General features: G+C 38.6%; 1 protein-coding gene across 2 annotated transcripts in view; it reads right to left on the minus strand.

Moving 5' to 3' along the window:
• LOC126088557 (protein zer-1 homolog) overlaps positions 1-20909 on the minus strand; it is a 160343-nt gene that overhangs the window by 128691 nt on the left and 10743 nt on the right. The gene's annotated exons all lie outside the window — the stretch shown is intronic.

Raw genomic sequence — 20909 nt, forward strand, 5'->3', positions numbered from 1 at the left:
TCACTAAGAATCCAGCACATTCTCATCTACATCTACCTCCATACTTGCAAGCCACTGTGAAACACACGGCATGGCACTCAGCGGCAAAAAGCAACACCATTCAAAGCAGAATTATTCACTCATTCTGTAACAAGAAGTAAAAATGCTTACACAGAGTTCTCCACTAAATGCAAGAAAGTACGGAAGACACCTGCTAACAAAAACAAAGTGCAATAACAGCAATATATTTACATAGACCAGTTCACACAAAGATTCGTAAGCAACAACAAATACAAAAAACCACAGAGCACTATGTAACGAAACCAGGTTCTGTAAAGTATGAAACAAAACCAAATAGTCCCCCAATATTACCAAATCGAGAAGAACTCAATCAGGACACAAGCAACATATCTAAAATGCAATTCAAAGATAGCAATACACGTGAGAATTCGCAACAAGAAGCAGAACATGGGGAACCCAGCTTATGTTAACCAGTAACTGTATTCTTGGGTCCAATGTTCCCAGGTTAAATTTTCAGAGTCTGGTATGTTAGACGGTTGCATTTTGCTTGCTACTCCTAGGCTTTTGCGCAAGTCCAATGGACCCACGAGTATAAATACATAACTTTTTTTATTTCAGTTCATCAAAATGGCAAATCGTAAACATGTATGTGCTAATGAGGAAGGTATAATACAACAGTGCCTGACTGAAGAATTAGAACGAAATGATGAAGAAATTAATGAGAACTCCTTAGCTGCTTGTAATGCTAAACCAAGTTCAGACAATGAGTTCTCAGATAATGACGAGGACATTGTTACAGGCAGTGAACATGACACGAGCTCTGAAATATCCGACTACGAAAGTTCTGATGACAATGGGATGAGTGAACAATGCGATTCTACAGGGGATATTTATGGGAAAAATCGGTGTAGGTCGGCTAAAGCACCATCAACACGAAATACTCGAGTTACAAGTTATAATTTTATCCAACTGCTATCTAGTACATCTTGACCAAGACCTGTTGAGCCCTACCATCCTAATGAAGCATTCCATTTACTGTTTGACAGTGATACGAGGGACAAAATGCTGTTTAAAAAAAAAAAAAAAAAACTTTGAAGATGAGATACAATCTCTTGATCATACAGAGCTGAGGGAATGCTCTCAAGAACTGTACCGTTTCTCAGGTCTGTTGCTGTCTTCTGCTGTGTTCAAATCGAACAATGAAGATATTGTGTCACTCTTTGTGACAAACGGAACTGGAAGAGACATTTTCCGGGTAAGTATGTCTTCTTTGTGATTTTATATATTCCTAGTATGCCTCCAACTTTGACAATCCTGAATACCGAGGAGAAAAAAGACAGACCCAGAATGCATAACTGCAGATAAAATAAATTCATTCAGTAAGAATTCTGAGGCAAATTACTCAATTGGTGTTAGTGGAACAATTGGCAAGGAATTGGTAGGTTTCCATGGGTGTTGTGGCTCCAAAATGTACATTCCAAGAAAACCAAATAAATACGGTCTGAAAATGCAACGTCTTGTAGACTCTAAAATGCACTATAACCTACATGTATTTGTACTGTGGTAAACATACTGATGGGCTCATTTTGACAAATGCAGAGAAGAAACTACTGATACCAGTACAAGTTCGTCTATGACTATGCCAGCCAATTGTGAACAGCAATCGTAACATTACAACTGACAACTGGTACACCTCAATGGAAGTTGTTGGATTGTCACTGCTCAGATTCACAAAAGAAGCAACAATTGTCGGCTATGAAGAACAAAGTGTGTCATAATTGTGTCTTTGATGCATCACAACATGTGAACCAGTCCATAAACAAGCCTGAAATCATTCTGCTCTATAACGGCACAAAAGGTGGCATTGATTGTGTTGACCAGATGTGCTCACAAGGAAAACTCCCCATTGCACTGTCCCCACCCCACCCCAGACCCCTCAGACATAGCGGAAAGATGGACCAGTAGATATCCTGTCAAAAAATGAACACAGATCAAGCACGAAAACAAGAAGAAAGTGTACTGAACGTGAAAAAACATGAAACAGAAACAGTGAATCGTCCAAGCTCAAGATGTGCAACATCAAGTGAATTTCAATAGCTATGGCATCGTGGTTATGTGGTCATGATGTTGGACTCCAAAGGGGGAGATCCGTGTTAAAATTATGAACTGTCCATCCGGTTACTGACTGTTCTCTGCATTCACATTTGTGTTTGTATTGTGATGTAACATCCGTTTGACACAGTGAGGTGTAAGGAAGGGAACTCCCGACGTACATCCCTCCTATTTGTTCTACACAAGTACCACGTTTTGACTCTAGCATACAGTTTGGGAAGTTTTGACTCTTGAATTCCCTTGTTGTAACAAAGTTCAGACCCATTTATTTATTGTTTTCACTTTTGTGAGATGTCTATGTGGCATCTCACATGCTATAACTATTCATCACATTTACTTGTGACAGTAACGTATTATTACCATGACTCATATTCTGTAATCAGTGTATCGTATGACAAGTTGGAAGACTACAGAAAGAGAACAGACATGTCAGTGACCAGACAGAAAGTTCGTAACTCTACTAAACAAAAGCTGGGGTTGGGGAGCAAGAGGTAGATTTGAAAACGGATCTCCCACTTTGCAATCCAACACCATGACCATACAACCACAATGCCATGGTTCTTGCACTTCGCTTGATGTTGCACATCTTGAGCTTGGACTGTTCACTATTTCTATTTTGCTTCTTTTTTTCCCACTTCACTACATCTTATCACCGTTTTAATGCTTGATCTGTGTTCAGTCTTTGATGCGTTATCCACTGGGTCATCTTAGCACTAAATCGGAGGCGGATGTGATGGGAGTTTCCCCTGTCAGTATATTCAAGCAACCTGTGCCTACTGAGTATAGGCTGTTGGACATGAGTGCATTGAATGCTTAAATAATCCAACAGAATCATGAAAAAGCTTCTAAAATGACATGTATGATATTCCTGAAAGTCCTTGCTATGTCTTCACGTGAATCATACATGAAACTAAGTTGCTACAGGGGCGGTTCGAAAAGTTCTTGGAATGGAATAGAAAAAAAGTACTTACATAACCAACTTTTTTTTATCTTTCAATGTAGTCTCCCTACAAATTAATGCACTTGGTCCAACAATGTTCCAGTGCCCTGATTCCGTCTTGAAAATGAGTTTCCTCCATGCCTGCAAAATATTTGTCAACTCCGGCTATCGGTTCTTCATTTGAAGTGAATCTTTGTCCACCAAGAAAAATTTTCAGTTTTGGGAAGAGATGGAAGTCTGACAGAGCCATATCAGGTGAATAAGGCAGGTGTGGCAACAATTCCTGCCTTAGTTTGGGTAATTTTGCCATGGCGACGTCACGTGTGTGCACACACGCATTGCCTTGATGGAAGATGATTTTCTTTCTTGCTAACCCTGTCCTTTTTTCATGTATCTTCTGTTGCAATTTGTTCAGGAGGTTAGCATAGTATTCTCCAGTAATTGTTTGCCCAATGGGGAGATAATCTACACACAGAATCCCCTTCGCAGCCGAGAAAATTGATGCCATGACCTTTCTCATCATCAAAAGAATTGGCTCTGCTTTCTTTGGTAGTGGAGAATCAGCATGTTTCCACTGCTTTGACTCTGCGGTATAGTAGTGCACTCAAGTTTCATTGGTGGTCACAAACCGGCACAAAAAATCCTATTCATTTCTGCTAAAATGGGCCAAACATTGTTCCGATATGTCCATTCTCATGTGTTTTTGATCCAGCATCAAAAGTCAAGGCACCCCATCTTGCAGATAATTTTTTCATTTCTAATTTTTCAGTTAAAACGTGATATGCCCTTTCAGATGACATCTGGCAAGTGTGGGCAATTTCATGCACTTTCAATCAGAGATCCTGCATGTCCATTTTGTGTACTTTTGCAATGATTTCTGGGTAGTGACACATGTTGGCCGACAACTGTGCGTATCATCATCTAAGCTCTCCTGACCAAATTTAAATTCATTTGTCCACTTGGCAACAGCTGAATATGAAGGAGCAGAACCCCCAGTGTATTCTGGAAATTGGCATGAATGTCCTTTGCTTTCATATCTTATTTTACAAAGTACTTAATCACTGCTCAAATCTTGATTTTTTCCATCTTCGCATATCACTAAGTGGGAACAACAGAAACACATCACTGCCACAGCTTTCTTCCAAAAGCACTGACGTGGCATGTGTTTACGGGCAACAGTACAATGAATATCACATGAACGACTCGTTGCGCCAGCACTGACCTCTTGTGGTGATGCCGAGAACTTTTCAAACCACCCTCGTACAATTAGGTATCACTGGCAGGTGAGGGAATTTCTGGGGAGATGCTAAAATTGGATAGAACAAAAAAAAAGTGATGCTCATTCTGTTTGTCTGGAAAGAGACAGAAGAGTGTCCAGTTCTACGCTAAATGTAAGCAGCTCATATGCATGACTTGTGGAAATATTGCTTGCAATTCATGGCTGTGATTGGGCAAGTGCCAGGTGCCAGACTTTTTTTTAGAAACATGTTATATATTTTTTTGTAACAATACTGAAAAGGATAATTGCTACTCACCATACAGCAGAGGTCATGAGCCGCAGATAGGTACAATGAAAAGGCCGTCACAAAATAAACTTTCGAGCAACAAGGCCTTTGACAAAAATAGATGACACACACACGCACGCGCACACACACACATGATGCAGTCTCTAGCAGCTGAAGCCACTTGTGTGTGTGTGCTTATGTTGTGACAGTCTTTTTGCTGTGCCTATCTGTGATCAGCGTCTCCACTGTGTGGTGCATAGCAACTATCCTTTTCAATGTTGTTACATTCCATCCCAGATTTTCCATTGTTTGATTTTTTTTGTTAATTAGGAAACAAAATGTTGGTTTGATAAACTTTATTATTTTGTATTTTCTGTAGATTTTTGTGTGTCACATATTTTCAGCCCTTGAAAACAATGACTGATTGTTGATTTTGATAAATATGTATTATTTATAAAATAAAATATTAGTTTTAATTTAAATATCTATAAAATCCCCATAATTTGCTTTTATGATCATTTCAAAATACACAGGTGCAATGCACCCAAAACTACAGAAGCATAACTATTTTTCACCACTAAGTCCTAAGGGATGCCTAAAAATCTGTCAGTAAGAAAGTGAGACGATGTACCTATAAAACTTCAGCACACAATGTGGCCTGGCAGCAAACCAAGGTCGCATTACTGGCAGTGCCTATATCAGTATCACTCCCCCACCTGTAATGTGTATCCTCGACTTGCAAAGGAGGTAGCATGACCCTAGAGACATCTATAGGATTGCTCGGTAGTTAAGTGTCCTCATTTCACCTACCTACGAACAACTGTGAACTGCATGGCTGAGGACCGTACAGATGAGGGCTTTTTCCCGATCCATTCACATATAGAGCACACAAAGAAAGATTGTTTAAATGCGTCTATGGGTTCCATAATTAGCCTAAGCTTATGCTCACAATCCCTGTGGGCAGCATCTTCGCCCTCAGGTCAAACAAACCTGTGACCATTCATGCTGCCATTCTCTGTATACATCCAATATCCCCTGCCAGTCCTATCTGAAAGAGGTCCCAAACGGTTGAGCAAAATTCTACCAACTCAGAGTTATATCCAAGTATAAGTTTACAGATTCCACCTGTGACTCACTAATATTATATTCACAGGAAGAGTTTTGTAGACTGTACAATTTTACAAAGGGTGTTCAAAAAGTTTTGCACAGTCTCTAATTTTTTTATTTTTTGCAGGAGGAGAATGAAATTTTTTGTGAACATACTTCGAACATTTAGCCATAAGTTGGTATATAAAAGTATTTTTGTTTATTTACAGGTGAGCCATAATGAAGTAGATGTCAGGTTGCGACAACTGTCAGTGATGAAGTTCCTCTTAAAATATGGCAATGACTGTGCCACATCGATTCACAGGAAGTTTCTCCCTCTTTATGGGGAGGACACAGTGGATCGAAACAATATCCAGTGGTGGTTGCAGAGGTTTAAAGAAGATGATTTCTCTCTAGTGGACAATCCACAATGCAGTAGACCCTCGCGCACATTCTTCCTCATGATTTTTATTTCTCTTGTCAATAATCAAGACACCCAACATGCACAGATTTTTCTGTACCCTAGTGACTGTACCAGTGATACCACATTACCCAATGACAAACAAGTCATTTAAGCAAGCTGTCATGTCATCACACATCTGTCATTTTGGATGATTTGATCAATGGTCTCCTTATTCACATCACTCACTTCCATCGATGGTCTACCACATCGTGGATTGTCCAGTAGAGAGAAATCACCTTCTTTAAACCTCTGCAACCACCGCTGGATACTGCTGCAATCCACTGTGTCCTCCCCATAAACAGGGAGCAACTTCCTGTGAATTGATGTGGCTCAGTCATTGCCGGTCTTGAAGAGGAACTTTATCACTGATCATTGTTGCAACCTGACATCTACTTCGCAGTCCATTATGGATCACCTGTAAATAAAAGAAAATACTTTTATATACCAACTTATAGCTAAATGTTCCAAGAGTGTTCACAACAAATTTCATTCTCCTCCTGCAAAAAAATAAAAAAAAATTAGAGACAACTGTGCAAAACTTTTTGAATGCCCTTTGTACCTTATTGAGCATTTAAAGCAAGCTGCCAATCATTGCACTACTTTGAAATCTTATCAATGTCTGACTGAATATTTATACAAATATAATAGAGGGAAACATTCACGTGGGAAAAATATATATAAAAACAAAGATGCTGTAACTTACCAAACGAGAAAGCATTGGTATGTTGACAGACACAATGAAAAACACACAAACACACACACAAATTTCAAGCTTTCGCAACCCTAGGTTGCTTCATGCGGAAAGAGGGAAGGAGAGGGAAAGACAAAAGGATGTGGGTTTTAAGGGAGAGGGTAAGGAGTCATTCCAATCCCGAGAGCAGAAAGAGTTACCTTAGGGGGAAAAAAGGACAGGTATAATCTCTCTCTCTCTCTCTCTCTCTCTCTCTGTGTCTGCGCGCGCATGCGCACACACACACACACACACACACACACACACACACACACACACACACATCCGCATTTTCCCCCCTAAGGTAACTCTTTCTGCTCCCGGGAATGGAATGACTCCTTACCCTCTCCCTTAAAACCCACATCCTTTCGTCTTTCGCTCTCCTTCCCTCTTTCCTGATGAAGCAACCTTGGGTTGTGAAAGCTTGAAATTTGTGTGTGTGTTTGTGTGTTTTTCATTGTGTCTATCAACATACCAATGCTTTCTTGTTTGGTAAGTTACAGGATCTTTGTTTTTATATATATTTTTCCCACATGAATATTTATACACCTTTATTCAGACTGTATTTCTTTGTACATAACAGCATCATGTGTGAAAATCTGAGGTTACCATTAATATTGTCTGCAAATTACAACATTAACAGCAAGGGACACAATAAGCTTTCCAGGGGTATACCCAAAGTTACTTATTCATCTGTTGATAACTCTCCATTCAAGCAAACATGCCATATCCTCCCTGCCAAGAAATCTTCAAACCAGTCACATATTTCGTATGATACCCGATATGACCACACTTTTGAATATAAGCTTAAATGAGGTACTGAGTAAAACACTTTTTGGGAATCAAGAAATACTGCCTCTATCCAACTGCCTTGGCCCAAAGCTTACAGTATGTTAGGTGAGAAAGGTGCAATCAATGTTTACAGAATCCATGCAGGGTGGCATGGAGCAGGTCATTCTGTTTGAACTCAGAAAATGTTTTAAGATTCTACAACAAATTGATGACAAGGATGTTGGGTGGAAGTTTTGTGGAATACTTCTACTACCCTTCATGTAGACAGGTGCAACTTGTGGTTTCTTCCAACTACTGCACACAGTTTTTGTTTGAGGTATTTACAATAGATTGTAGTTAACAGGGTGGCTAACTCAGCTGCGAATTCAGTATAAAATCTGATCGGAATTCAGTTATGCCTTGGCGGTTTGTTCAATTGTAATTATTTCAGCTGTGTCTAAGTGCCACTGACACTAATATCTATTTCACTCATCTTTCCAGTGGTACGAGAATCAAGTTGCGGCAATACTCATGGGTTGTAAACGAATATTTAAGTATTTCTGCTTTTGCTTTGCTACTCTCAAATTCACTTCCAGTCTCGTCTACGAGTAACTAGACACTAACTTTGGTGCCGCTAACAGCCTTTACATATGACCAGAATTTCTTTGGGAAGACATTGACGGCTTCATGCATTTATCTCTTGACTGCCAACTGCGTTTCATTCAGCATCTCTATTATAGCTCTATGCTTTTTTTTATACCTATTATGCCAAGGTCTCTGTTTCTTTAGGAGTTTCTTCACAGTGACAGTATACCACGGAGGATCTCTTCCATTATGAACTGTCATACTGGGTACATATCTATTTTGTGCATGTTCAACTATTCTTTAAACTTGAGCCATAGCTCTTCTACAGGCTCCTGTCCTGAGCCAGAAGTTCCTCATTGGGCTATGGTACTATTCTTTGTCTGTCTAAGTTTGCTGAACATATAAAATTTCCTGCTTGTTTTAGTTGTCCTTTGTGTTTTGGTTGTCACTGTTGCTATTAACTACTCATGGTCGCTGATACCAGTTCCAATACGAAATTCCTCAAAGAGTTCAGGTCTTGTTGCCATTAGATCTAATATACACCGACAGAAAAAAAAATCACAACACCAAGAAGTATTTGTGCAACATAAACAAGAGTTGGTATGTGTGCTTCAACATCTGAAAAGTGATGCCTCTTCAAACTATGCACTAGTCGCATAAGAGTGGCACTAGTAGTATGAGGACACAAATCAGGTTTGCTTTAAATACAGGCTGTGATGGTCAGATTGTTAATTAACTATGAGATTGGGCATAGTGTGTCAATGTTAGTCAACAAAGCCTTTACAGTGGCAAAGACATCATTATCAACACCACACAGTCTGAACGAGGTCGTCTAATAGGGCTACGAGAAGCTGGATGTTCTGCAATACTGCAGAAAGGCTTGGCAGGAATGTAGCCACTGTACATCAATGCTGGTAGTAGTGATCACAAGAACGTACCTTCGCAAGAAGATAAGGCTCTGGATGGTCCCTTGGCATTTCCAAAAGGGAAGACCATTGCATTCAGCGTATGGCTCTGATCCATCACATTGCATCTGCAGCAGCAATTTGAGCAGCAGTTGGCAGCAGTGACAGAACAAAGTGTTAAAAATTGGTTACTTCAAGGACACCTTTGCACCCCCCAAACCACTGCCATTTGCGACTTTAGTGGTGTCAACCAATAGCTCACTGGCGGGCAGGGTGGAGGTCTTCTGTGTTTTCTGATGAAAGTTGGTTCTGTCTTGGCAACGATGATAGCCATGTGTTGGTTAGGAGGAGGTCAGTTGAAGGCCTGCAAGCAACATGTCTGCATGCTAGACAGACTGGACTCACATGTGAAGTTATGGTCTGGGATGTGATTTCGTTTGACAGCAGGAGCACTCTCATGGTTACCCCATACACCCTGAGTACAAATTTGTTTGTCAATCCCATGATTTGACCTGTTGTGATGTCACTCATGAACAGTATTCCAGGGGGTGTTTTCCAAAAGGATAACACTCACCCACACACCACTGTTGTAACCCAAGATGCTCTACAGAGTGTCGACAAGTTGCCTTCACATAACACCGGATCTGTCCCCTATTGAGCATTTATGGTACATCATTGGACAACAACTCCAGCATCATCCACAAACAGCATTAACTGTCACTGTATTGACCAACCAAATGGAACAGGCAAGTAACTCCATCCCACAAACTGACACATGCCACCTGTACAACACAATGCAAGTGTATTTGCATGCTTGCATTCAATAGTCACACAGTTACAACAGTTGTTAATGTACCAGCATTTCACGTTTGCAATGGCTTATATTGCGCTTACATTAATCTATGATCTTGCGATGTTAATCACTTAAATATGTATTCCCAAAATTTCATTACTCTACATTAATTATTTTTTGTGCTGTGATTTTTTTTCCCATCATCAGTGGGACTCTGAATTATCTGTTCTAGGTAGTTTTCAAAGAAGAATCTTGCCACACCTATCATTAAAAAAAATTGTGAGTATCTCGTGTGATTGTTGGACGATCAAAGTCTTCTCCAATGATTACAGAATAATCAGGAAAATTATGTACAAGCAAAGTGAGATTTTCTCTAAAATTTTAAGTTACATCAGAAGGAGAATCTGGTGGTCAATAGAAGGACCTTATTATAATTTTTTGTCCATCCTTGATACTGAGTTTTGCCCAAACAAACTCACATGCAGTGTCAACTTCTATCTTGGTGGATTTGAGTATTGTAACAAATACACACTCTTCCAATTCCTATTTCCCTATTCTTTCAGTGTATGCTTAAATTTTCCCCAAAGATCTCACTACTGTCAACTTCAGATTTTAGACAGCTTTCTGTGCCTAATATTGTGTGAGCTTCAGCATTTTTTAGGAGCACTTGAAACTCTGGCATTGTTACAAATGTTTCGGCAGTTAAGCACAAGGAGTTTGATACTATCATCTGCAGGAAGTATTTATTTGGTTCTCTGGTTTTCCCACAGCTATCATTACCAGAATTGGATGGAGAGTTGCCTAATCAAAAACCCCTTGTGCGCTATAATACGGGAGAGCTGATCACCCGAACAGGCAGTGAGTACACACAAACTGAGATGGTCATCTTAATACTGTGCGGAAATGGCAAATTTGGCTGCACACTCAGAAGTGCACCATTAATCAGTCATGTCCAGAAAATGTGAGATATCACATAAGGGTATAATTTTATGTCAAAAGCATTGACACATTTTTTTCCCCCATTTTTCACATGCCACCATCCATAACTAGTTTAACGAACCTTAAAAGACACACTGAACTTACCAACAAACTTAATATCATACAAATATATTAATACCTAAACTGTTCTAAAGGGTAGTTGTATGCTTTGAGTGTGTAAATTACATTTTCTAAGAAAAGTACAAAGTCATATATATTACATTTATTACCTATGTCAGAAGTATTTCCTTTTTGATAACTACCTCTAGGTAAGCAGTAATAAATCTAGAATGCAGAGCTACATGGGACTGACTGTATTGTTAGCTGATGTAACTCAAGTCCTTACAGAACCTAAATATTACTGAGAAAAGACACACAGATTTAAAGAAAACCAATGAAAATGCTTTCTTGGGTTATTTTGGTATTTTAAATTAGAATCCTATTAATGTCTTAATTGTAGCTTACATTTGTAGCACGGCACTACAGAAGATAGCATGTTTAAAAAGAATTAAATTATGAAATCACAATTTAAACACTACAATACAATATTTATATTTTGTTACTTGCAACTTTCACGGCCTCCACATAGCGAGCATTTGACAAAAACATTTCTGTATCTTAGTTGCATTACATTACAATTTATTATTACTCAATGACTCGTTTTGGTTGTTTGGCTTTTTTTCTGTAAAGTGGTACATACAACAAAAAAAGGTATTATCTAAATATTACAGGTAAGCTGTCTATGTCTCACAAATTATGTACATATGAATATTTGTGTTTCAGTTTTAACTAATATGAAGACTGCATAATCCCAGCATGACACCCAAAAAGATGCTTCATGACTAGTACCTATTACAGACAGTAATGAACTTCTGAGTACGTAGTAGAAGTTCCCACATTATGTCCTCATCGTGGAGGAGAAACATCTCTTTATATAAACAAGTCTCTTTACAAACGGCCCACAGATACTCTAAGGTAATCATAACATATTTCAGCAGAAGACGCATGTGTGTGCTCTTCCTCAGAGTTTAATGGCTGAACATCTCACTTCTTTCTGTGCCAGACAAAGGCGAATGAACAACAGTGCAAGTTACTTCTCCTTATAGTATTACATTTGTGAATAATATTGTTGTTCCAAAATGTGACTGAATGTTGAGAACCAACTTTATTAGGGAGTAAATGCACTGTTACTATGCCCAGGTGCTAAATGCACTGTCACTATGCCCAACTGCTCAATGGGCTCTACAAGATGTTCTGCACATGTTATTGCATGTTTCTGTGCAAACAACATTTTCTTCCTCAAATATGAGTTACCCCAGAATATGATGCTGTAATGTATTAGTGTAAGAAAATAGAAAAGTGAGTCAACTTTTTGACATTTTCACCTACAAAATCTGATATTGCACGCAGTGCTTAAGTTTCAGAGATTAGATGGTTGAGCTTATTCTGAATTACTCAGTGACTTACTCTCAAGAATTATTTCTAGTTGTGTGGTCAGGCTTGTTGAGTGCTGAAATGGATGTATTGTATGTATTCAAGTTCGGTGGCTGTACATTTGCACAGAATCATTATTAATTTTCAGGAAAAATGTTATTTACATTTTCAAGTATGGAAGTTTGTCCATGATACTAGTATTGACAGCAAAGAGAACTATTTCTGCTCCTTGAACATACGAGGTCAGACCATTTTCAAATAACATGAACAAGAGCACAGAGAAATCTGCGACCTGTACAATAAAATGCTTTCATCAAGTCACAGAAAATACGAATAGGTAGTGTTTTGTTATTTAATTTTTTATAATTTGATTCATAAATGAATAATAGGATGTTCTATGAAGAGACACTTTTGAAACCAAACTGATACTGGCTAATATTTCTCTTGCCAAATGTTCATTGCATTTTCTTACTGTGGAAGACATTTGAAAACAGTTTTGTTTAGTTCAGGATAATCTGTCAAGTTCCTATTATCATGTACCTGAAACTCTTGCTTTATATTAATATTTGCATAACTACCTTGTTCCATTTGAGATCCTTTCTATCACCCACCAGACTCACTCCCAGATAAAACAGAAAATTTTAGAAAAAAACATAAGTCCACTATTATTTAAGTTACTCAATCATACTGTCATCATTGGAGGAAACAATCAAACAAAACTACTCAGGAAAACTAAAGTTTTGTAAGTGATGAGCATGAAAAGACATTCTGTGAAACATTACTAAATGTCTTCTTTGAGAACTACCTAGAACAAATAGTTCGGAAGCCTTCTCATGGTGGAAATATAATGGATCTATTATCAATAATCAGACCTGACATCTATGAGGATGTCCACACTGAAACTGATATCTATGACTATCAGGAAATTGTAGCAATAATGAGTACAAAATTACACAAGGCAACTAAAACAAGTAGAAAAATTTATATGTTCAGCAAACTAGAAAAAGAGACAGCGTGTCACATCCCAAGGAGGATCATGAAACGTTTAGCTCTGGGCAGGAGCTTGTACAGGACTTATGGCTCATGTTCAAAAGAATAGCTGATCATGTACTGTATAGATATGAACCAAAAGAACAGTTTATGATGGGAAGGACCCTTGATGGTATACAGCCGCTATAAAGAAATGTAGGTTACTGACATTAGATGCAAAACAAAACATAGGGCTACCGACAGGGTGATGCTAAATGAGAAGTATTTAACTATCAAGCCTTCAATGACTGCCGTAACAGATTATCACTGAAAGATCTCTCACAAAACCTGAAGAAAGGCTGGCCAACTGTAAAGGCTGTTAGTGGTACTGAAGTTAGTGTCCAGACACTCACGGGAGTGACAGGAACTCAAATTGAGGGTACCAAAGCAAAATCAAAAAAGCTGAAATCCATTTTCAAATGTTCTTTTCCCAAGGAATATCCAAGATTACTGTCGCAATTTAATTCTCACATGACAGCAACAATAAGTCATATGGATGCTATAGCAGAGTTGGCAAAATAAGATCTCTGGCAGCTGGCACTGCTGTTGCCCACTTTCAATTGCGAAGCACACACAGCTACAGGCAAAACCTAAAGCTGTACACGGAGCTGTGACAACACTTAAGTATTGCTGTAGAGACATACACAATATTGTGTTGTATGACTGAGGAAGATGCGAAAAGCAGTCACACCATGCCCACTGAAAAGTCAGGGCTCTTGTTTCGCTGAGTCTATAATAGAGTTAGTGGTGTTGAGAAATAGCCTTAATTTCTAAAACTGTACAAAACTCCATGGCCTGATGGATTTCCTATCAAATTCTGTCTAAATTTGTGAATGAGTAACCCCCTTTTTTAATCATACTCCATCATAGATTCCTTGAACAAAAATCCATTCCCAGTAGATAGAAGAAAGCACAGGACCCACCCATTTACAAGAAGGATAGCAGAAATGATCCACAAAATTACTGTCCAGTATTCTTGAAATTCCATCTGTTGTAGAATCTTAGCACATATTCTGAGCTCAGACATAATGAGCTATCTGAAACAGAATGCACTCCTCCATGACAACAAATAAGGATTCTGAAAACATTAATCATGTGAAACCCAAATGGCACTTTTCTCACATGTTATAATGTAGGCATGGGTTAAGGTAGTCAGGAAAATGCAGAAGTTCTTGTTTTCCTAAAAGCACTTTAGGGATGAGGCCCAACAGTCCACAAAAGTTTAAAATGTGTGACACTGGTGTCAAAGTCAGTGAGGATGGTGGGCAGATATCCAGCCAAACAGAGGACTGCCTTGATGTCAGCATATAAAACACACTGTGGTAATTCCATTGGAAATCGTCAGATGGGGGTTGCATCATGGTTACAGATTTTAATGAAATTTGGCACAGTTAATACCTCCACTAACGTAAGTTCATATCTCAGGTAGTGAAATGTGAAACCCCTCACGAAGTTACAATTTTGGCTGTTTTGTTCAAAAAACGTGCCACCATGTGTGACCTCATAACTCCTGTACTACGAGGGTGGTTTGAAAAGTTCTCAGAATCACCACGAGAGGCCAGGCATTAGCACAACGAGTAGTTCACGTGATATTCATTGGACTGTTGTCTGTAAACATAGGCCACGTCAGTGCTCTTGGAAGAGAGCTGTGGTAGTGACATGGCTCTGTTGTTGTTACCGCATAGTGATTTGCGAAGATGGGGGGGGGGGGGGGGGGGAAATCGGGATTCGAGCAGTGATTAAGTACTTCATAAAGAAAGGTATGAAAGCAAAGGACATTCATGCCGATTTCCAGAATACACTGGGGGACTCTGCTCCTTCATATTCAACTGTTGCCAAGTGGACAAATGAATTTAAATTTGGCCATGAGAGCTTAGACGATGATCCGCACAATGGTATGCCACTATGTGTCACTACTCTAGAAATAATTGCAAAAGTACACAAAAGTGCATGAAATTGTTCACACTTGCCAGATGTCATCTGAAAGGGTATATCACATTTTAACTGAAGAATTAGAAATGAGAAAATTATCTGCAAGATGGGTACCATTAGTCTTGATGCTGGACGCTGACGCATGAGAATGGACATATCAGAACAATGTTTGGCCCATTTTTGGAGAAACGAATAAGATTTTTTGCACTGGTTGTGACCACTGATGAAACTTGGGTGCACTACTATATCCCAGAGACAAAACAACAGTCAAAGCAGTGGAATCCTGCTGATTCTCCGCCACCAAAGAAAGCGCAGACAATTCCTTTGACGGGAAAGGTCATGGCATCAGCGTTCTGGAATGGAAAGGGGATTCTGTTTGTAGATTATCTCCCCATTGGGAAAACAATTACTGGAGAATACTGAGCTTACCTCCTGGACAAATTGCAACAAAAGATACACGAAAAAATGCCAGGTTTAGTAAGGAAGAAAGTCATCTTCCAGCACGACAATGTGTGTCCGCACACATGTGCTGTCGCCATGGTAAAATTACATGAACTAAGGTATGAATTGTTGCCACACCTGCCTTATTCACCTGATATGGCTCTGTCAGACTTCCATCTCTTCCCAAAACTGAAAATTTTTCTTGGTGAATGAAGATTCACTTCAAATAAAGAACTGATAGCCGGAGTTGACAAATATTTTGCAGGCCTGGAGGAAACTCATTTTCGAAACGGGATCAAGGCACTGAAACATCATTGGAGCAAGTGCATTAATCTGAAAGGGAACTACATTGGAAAATTAAAAAAAGTCCCAGTGATGTAAGTACCTTTTTTCTATTCCGTCCCAAGAACTTTTCAAACCATGTGAATCACATACAGCCAAAAGGTTGGTCTCATTTAAAAGGTAACACCTCTCCCTTCTAGGAGAAAGCAAGGATATGTTGCAATGGTTCATGGTTCGGAAGTAATGAATAGACAAACAGCTACACAAGTTGTAATTGCATTTTTGCAAATTTCCAATATTTTTTATTTCATGTGTGAATGGTAGTACTGAAACAATATTTGGTGTGTATAGAGAGATGATAAGGCTGAATTCATAAAACAAATTTAGTTGAGTTACTTGCATGCATACATTGACTTTTTGGATTTTGAAAATTCTGAAATTGTTGAAAACCACTATTTGAGACCTCACAAAATGCAATGTGTGCAAGGTCGAAGTGTGCTGCAAATTGCTTCATTATGCAGCTTTTATCTAAGTCTAATTACCCCCAAAATATCTTTGTGTTTCTCCCATTTATTGTACATCATTTGACAAAGTTCTAATACTGATGCACCACATATTATACCAGACAGTCCATGAATGAATGATCCTATGAACGGAAGCTAAAAATGTGAAAGTCATGACTGAATACTTTCAATGAAATCCTAAGGCACTGGAATTACATGCAGAGAATAGAAACATTCTGCAACCTTTTTTTTTCTCTTTGGTTTATCACTCATTCTGCAACTTTTTTTCCCTTTCGTTTACCACCATCATCTTAGAGAAATTACACTTGTGGGTGGTAGTGATAAAGAGTAGGTAGTCAAGTTGGCAATGATTTCACACCATTATTGACAAACAGTTCATTGCTGCAATGATTGCCACCATTAATGACAAACAGTTCATTATTAAGCTTGTTTTCAGTAGCACAGCTAGAAAATCTGGAAACTAGTAGCCATCGCCAAGTTCTTTCACATTAATTTTTTTTTTTATGATGAAAGCTCTCCCATGTCACTAAAATCATGCACTGGTTTTTGATAGTAAAGAAAGACTTTCATTTCACTGAGTCATGCTCAAGACTTACTGAATTCTGTAAGTTATATTTTAATTCAAATTGTTTTTTCATACATAAAGACTGGGCAGATAAACACTGTAATGGATGGCAAATGTTACTTGTGATGTATGGGGCAATTTATTTGGGATAATTAAGTTAAAATCTATCCCCTAAAGCATCAAACCATGTCACTGCTATCTTTCAGGGATGTTTTCTGAAGTGTCCAAAGAGCATTAAGTTAAATTCAACATTAATTTTTTAATTTTTCACTCTGTTTTTTAAATTCAACATTAATTTTTTTAATTTTTCACTCTGTTTTATTTTTATGGTGTTAATCTAGAACTATTAGCCTAGTCAAAACTGCAGACAACAGTAATTATGAATTACTGAAATTGTCTGTTAACCTTTTCTATCAAATAATAAATGTTAGAACTGCAGCTAAAGAAATCAAGGATTTAAATTCAACATTTTATTTTAATTTTCCTAACTTCAAATGTCCCATCCATCATTTGTGGAAAACCTGATACATGTAATAATAATTTATTGTTTTTATCTACAGACAGCAACCTAACACACCACCTGCAATACAGTTCTTCCAGCCCAGGAATCCTAACTGGCACACCATCACCATTCAATCACAGCTGTGCTGTCATTATGCACACTACTGAATCATCTTATGAGTGTGAATGACCAACAGTTTAGTATGGAAGTGAGTCATGCAGTGCATGGTCAGTGTATGGATGACATGGAGAAACGTTTTCTTGGTTCTGCATTAGGAGAGGAGTGTCAGGACTCAAACATATGTGTGACTATAGTGATGAGACAAAACACCTATTGGCTGTTCATACAGAATTACAAACTGATGATGAGGAAACTTTGTGTTACCATTATGAGAAGGTATACCTGGACAATTTTACACACATTTTTGGTCATGCATGTTGTAACCCATTCTATTGTCACAAGACTGAGGTAAAAAAAAAAAAAAAAATCTCTGAGAGTTATTTCCACAGAGCTGTGTAGGCAGCTTTCTGGTCATGTTAATCTTACACCTGGCAAATCTCTGTGCTCAAAGTCTTATTGCGTGATTAACACCATTATAAGAGGCAACCAACAGAATGAATGTTCAATAGATACAAGTGACAGTTTTCGGCCTGCTGAAGAATTTGGAACTGCAGTGAATATGGCCTGTAGTGCTCTCAGTGTGTCACCACTTAAGTAACGGTGTCTGAGTAATAGCAAAAAAATCTCACAAAGCAAAATGAAGTACCAGAAAATCTGCTCTGCTGTTCACAAGCACTTGGAAAAGAGTCTTGAAGTTACAATACCAAATGATGAGGATCACATCCTTTGAACTTCCAACCAGAAAGACTTTGCTGATCTTATTGAACAGCTAAAAGAAAAATGTAAATCAGCTACCTATAAAATAAAAAAAAATCATATTATCAGTCTCCTTCCTTTGAAGTGGGCAATTGCATATTGTACTAGGGAATTTGGGGTGTCAGAATATTTGGTTTGAAAGGCCAGGCCACTGAAAGAAAAATAAGGAATCTCGCCTGATGTGATGTATCGTGGACATAAGTCTTGATGTGATAATGTATGAGATGCTGTTTGCACATTTTATCAAGATGATGAGTACAGTCGTTTGTGTTCAGGGATGAAAGACTTTGTATCTGTTGATAGGTATGTGGTGTTAAAGAACACAAGCAGAAACAACTGTTTTAGTGAATTTGAAGGAGCCGTATGCTGCCTTCAAAGAGAAGTTTCCCACTTATAAAATTGGTTTCTCGAAATTTGCACAGTTGCATCCCAAATGGTGTGTACTTGTGGGTGCTCATGGAACCCATGCTGTGTGTGTGTGTGTGTGTGTGTGTGTGTGTGTGTGTGTGTGTGTGTGTGTGTGCGTGTGTGTGTGTGTGTGTATTCACCACATGAACATGAAACTGATATTTGATGTCATCAAGCTTAGTAAGACAACTACAGACTTGAGAAGATTGTCTGCTCTACAGAAAGTGAGGACTGTATGTTATACAAGTGTGCAAGTGCCCTGGAGTGCAATGTAATTCAGCTTTTCTTGCAGAATCAGAAGCTCTGTGTTTGGCTAAAGAAGTCCAGTACATCACAACAGATTGGTGTACATTGATATCAGTGGAGGAAACAGTTGATGATTTGATACACAATTTTTGCAACAAACTGGATCTGCTGAAAAGTCATCATTTTATAACAAAACAGCAATAATGTTATCTGACTTCACTGAAAGAAACATTCGGCCCAGCAGAATGTATTGTGATTGGAGATTTTTCTGAGAATTACTCGTTTATAGTAAAAGATGCAGCACAAGGATTTCGCTGGCAGCAATCCCAGACCAGGGTCAGCTTCATCTACTGTAAAGACAATAAGTGACTATCTCATTCATTCAAAAGCAGTAGTATATTATTATCAGAAAACCATTATTCCTCATATAAAAGATGCAATGCCACACTTAGGAAAAATTCACTACTTTTCAATATAAAAACCGGAAAAATTTAAAAAATGTGACACTGCATTCTGAGGACTTCGAAATTGATGCTGAGTGAAATTTCTTTGTCACTAGCCATGGGAAGAGTACCTATGATGGAGTGTGTGTGTGTGTGTGTGGGGGGGGGGGGGGGGGGGGGGCAGTCAAATGACTGGCTGCCAGGCGGAGTCTTCAAGAACTTCATGACCCAATCCTCACTGTGCAAGCAATTTTTGAATTTGCATCACAAGAAATAAATGCTATTCAGTTCTTCTATGTGTACTCACAAGACATTTGAAATAACAGTGCAATGCTGCTGAATGAAAGATTTGATCAGTGCAGGACAATTCCAAACACAAAACAGTGCCACCACTTTATGCCTGCTCTGTGAGATATGATATGTGTAATATCACACAAATACAGAGGCACAACAGTCTCCCATACAGTACCAAGCAGTATCATTGCAGGATATCAGGCCGTCTTCTTACATTATTTGTGTCTATGATTGTTGCCTTTGTTATGGGCTGTTCTGAAGAGATCCAAGATGTTTTGGTGAAGTATCTACATCCACTTGGACCAGCTATAGCTTACTTTTTAACCAACAAAGTCAGCTGAGTGAAACTCGGAGACATTTTAAAACCAAATATTGTGCCAAACACTATAAAAGGCAGACAGTATGCACTGGACAGGGCAACTGCAATCGAAATACTCCAGCTGTTTAACAAATTTCAGCAATCCAAGTGAGGAAAGGCACCGATCTTCAACGCATGTGCTTCCTATGTAACTTTCTATTTAGATAACGACTGATGTGTTCAGAGTGTGAAACATATTATTTCTACTAATTCAGGCTGAATATGTTGCAGAATAATGGGTCCCTTGTGTCAAATTCTGTGGCATTTACAATATTATCCTTATCAACATGTACACACTGTTAAAGAGTACAATAAAAAAGTTATGCATTGAAGTAACACAAAAATATTTTGGGGTAATTAGACTTAGATACAAGCTACATAATGAAGGAATTTTCAGCACACTGTAACCTTGAACCACATTGCATTTGGGGGTGGGGGGGGATAAAAAGTATTCAACATCCCGACATGCCTCTTTAGCTGCTTTGTGGGCTATGTTATTTCCCTGTATCCTGATGTGTCCATGTACCCTGTAAAAGACCACCTCCTTGCTTTGTGTTTGAGGAGCTGCTGTAATGTGTAATGGATGAGCTGAATCAACTGATCTACTAGGTATGTTTGGTGGACCATTTATAGTGCACTAAGCAAGTCAGGACAGACGAGAAACCTTGTACTCTAATGCCTTCGAATCCACTCCAGGGACATTATTA

This window comes from Schistocerca cancellata, chromosome 1 (genome assembly GCF_023864275.1).
Source record: "Schistocerca cancellata isolate TAMUIC-IGC-003103 chromosome 1, iqSchCanc2.1, whole genome shotgun sequence".
In the NCBI taxonomy this organism is placed as follows: domain Eukaryota; kingdom Metazoa; phylum Arthropoda; class Insecta; order Orthoptera; family Acrididae; genus Schistocerca; species Schistocerca cancellata.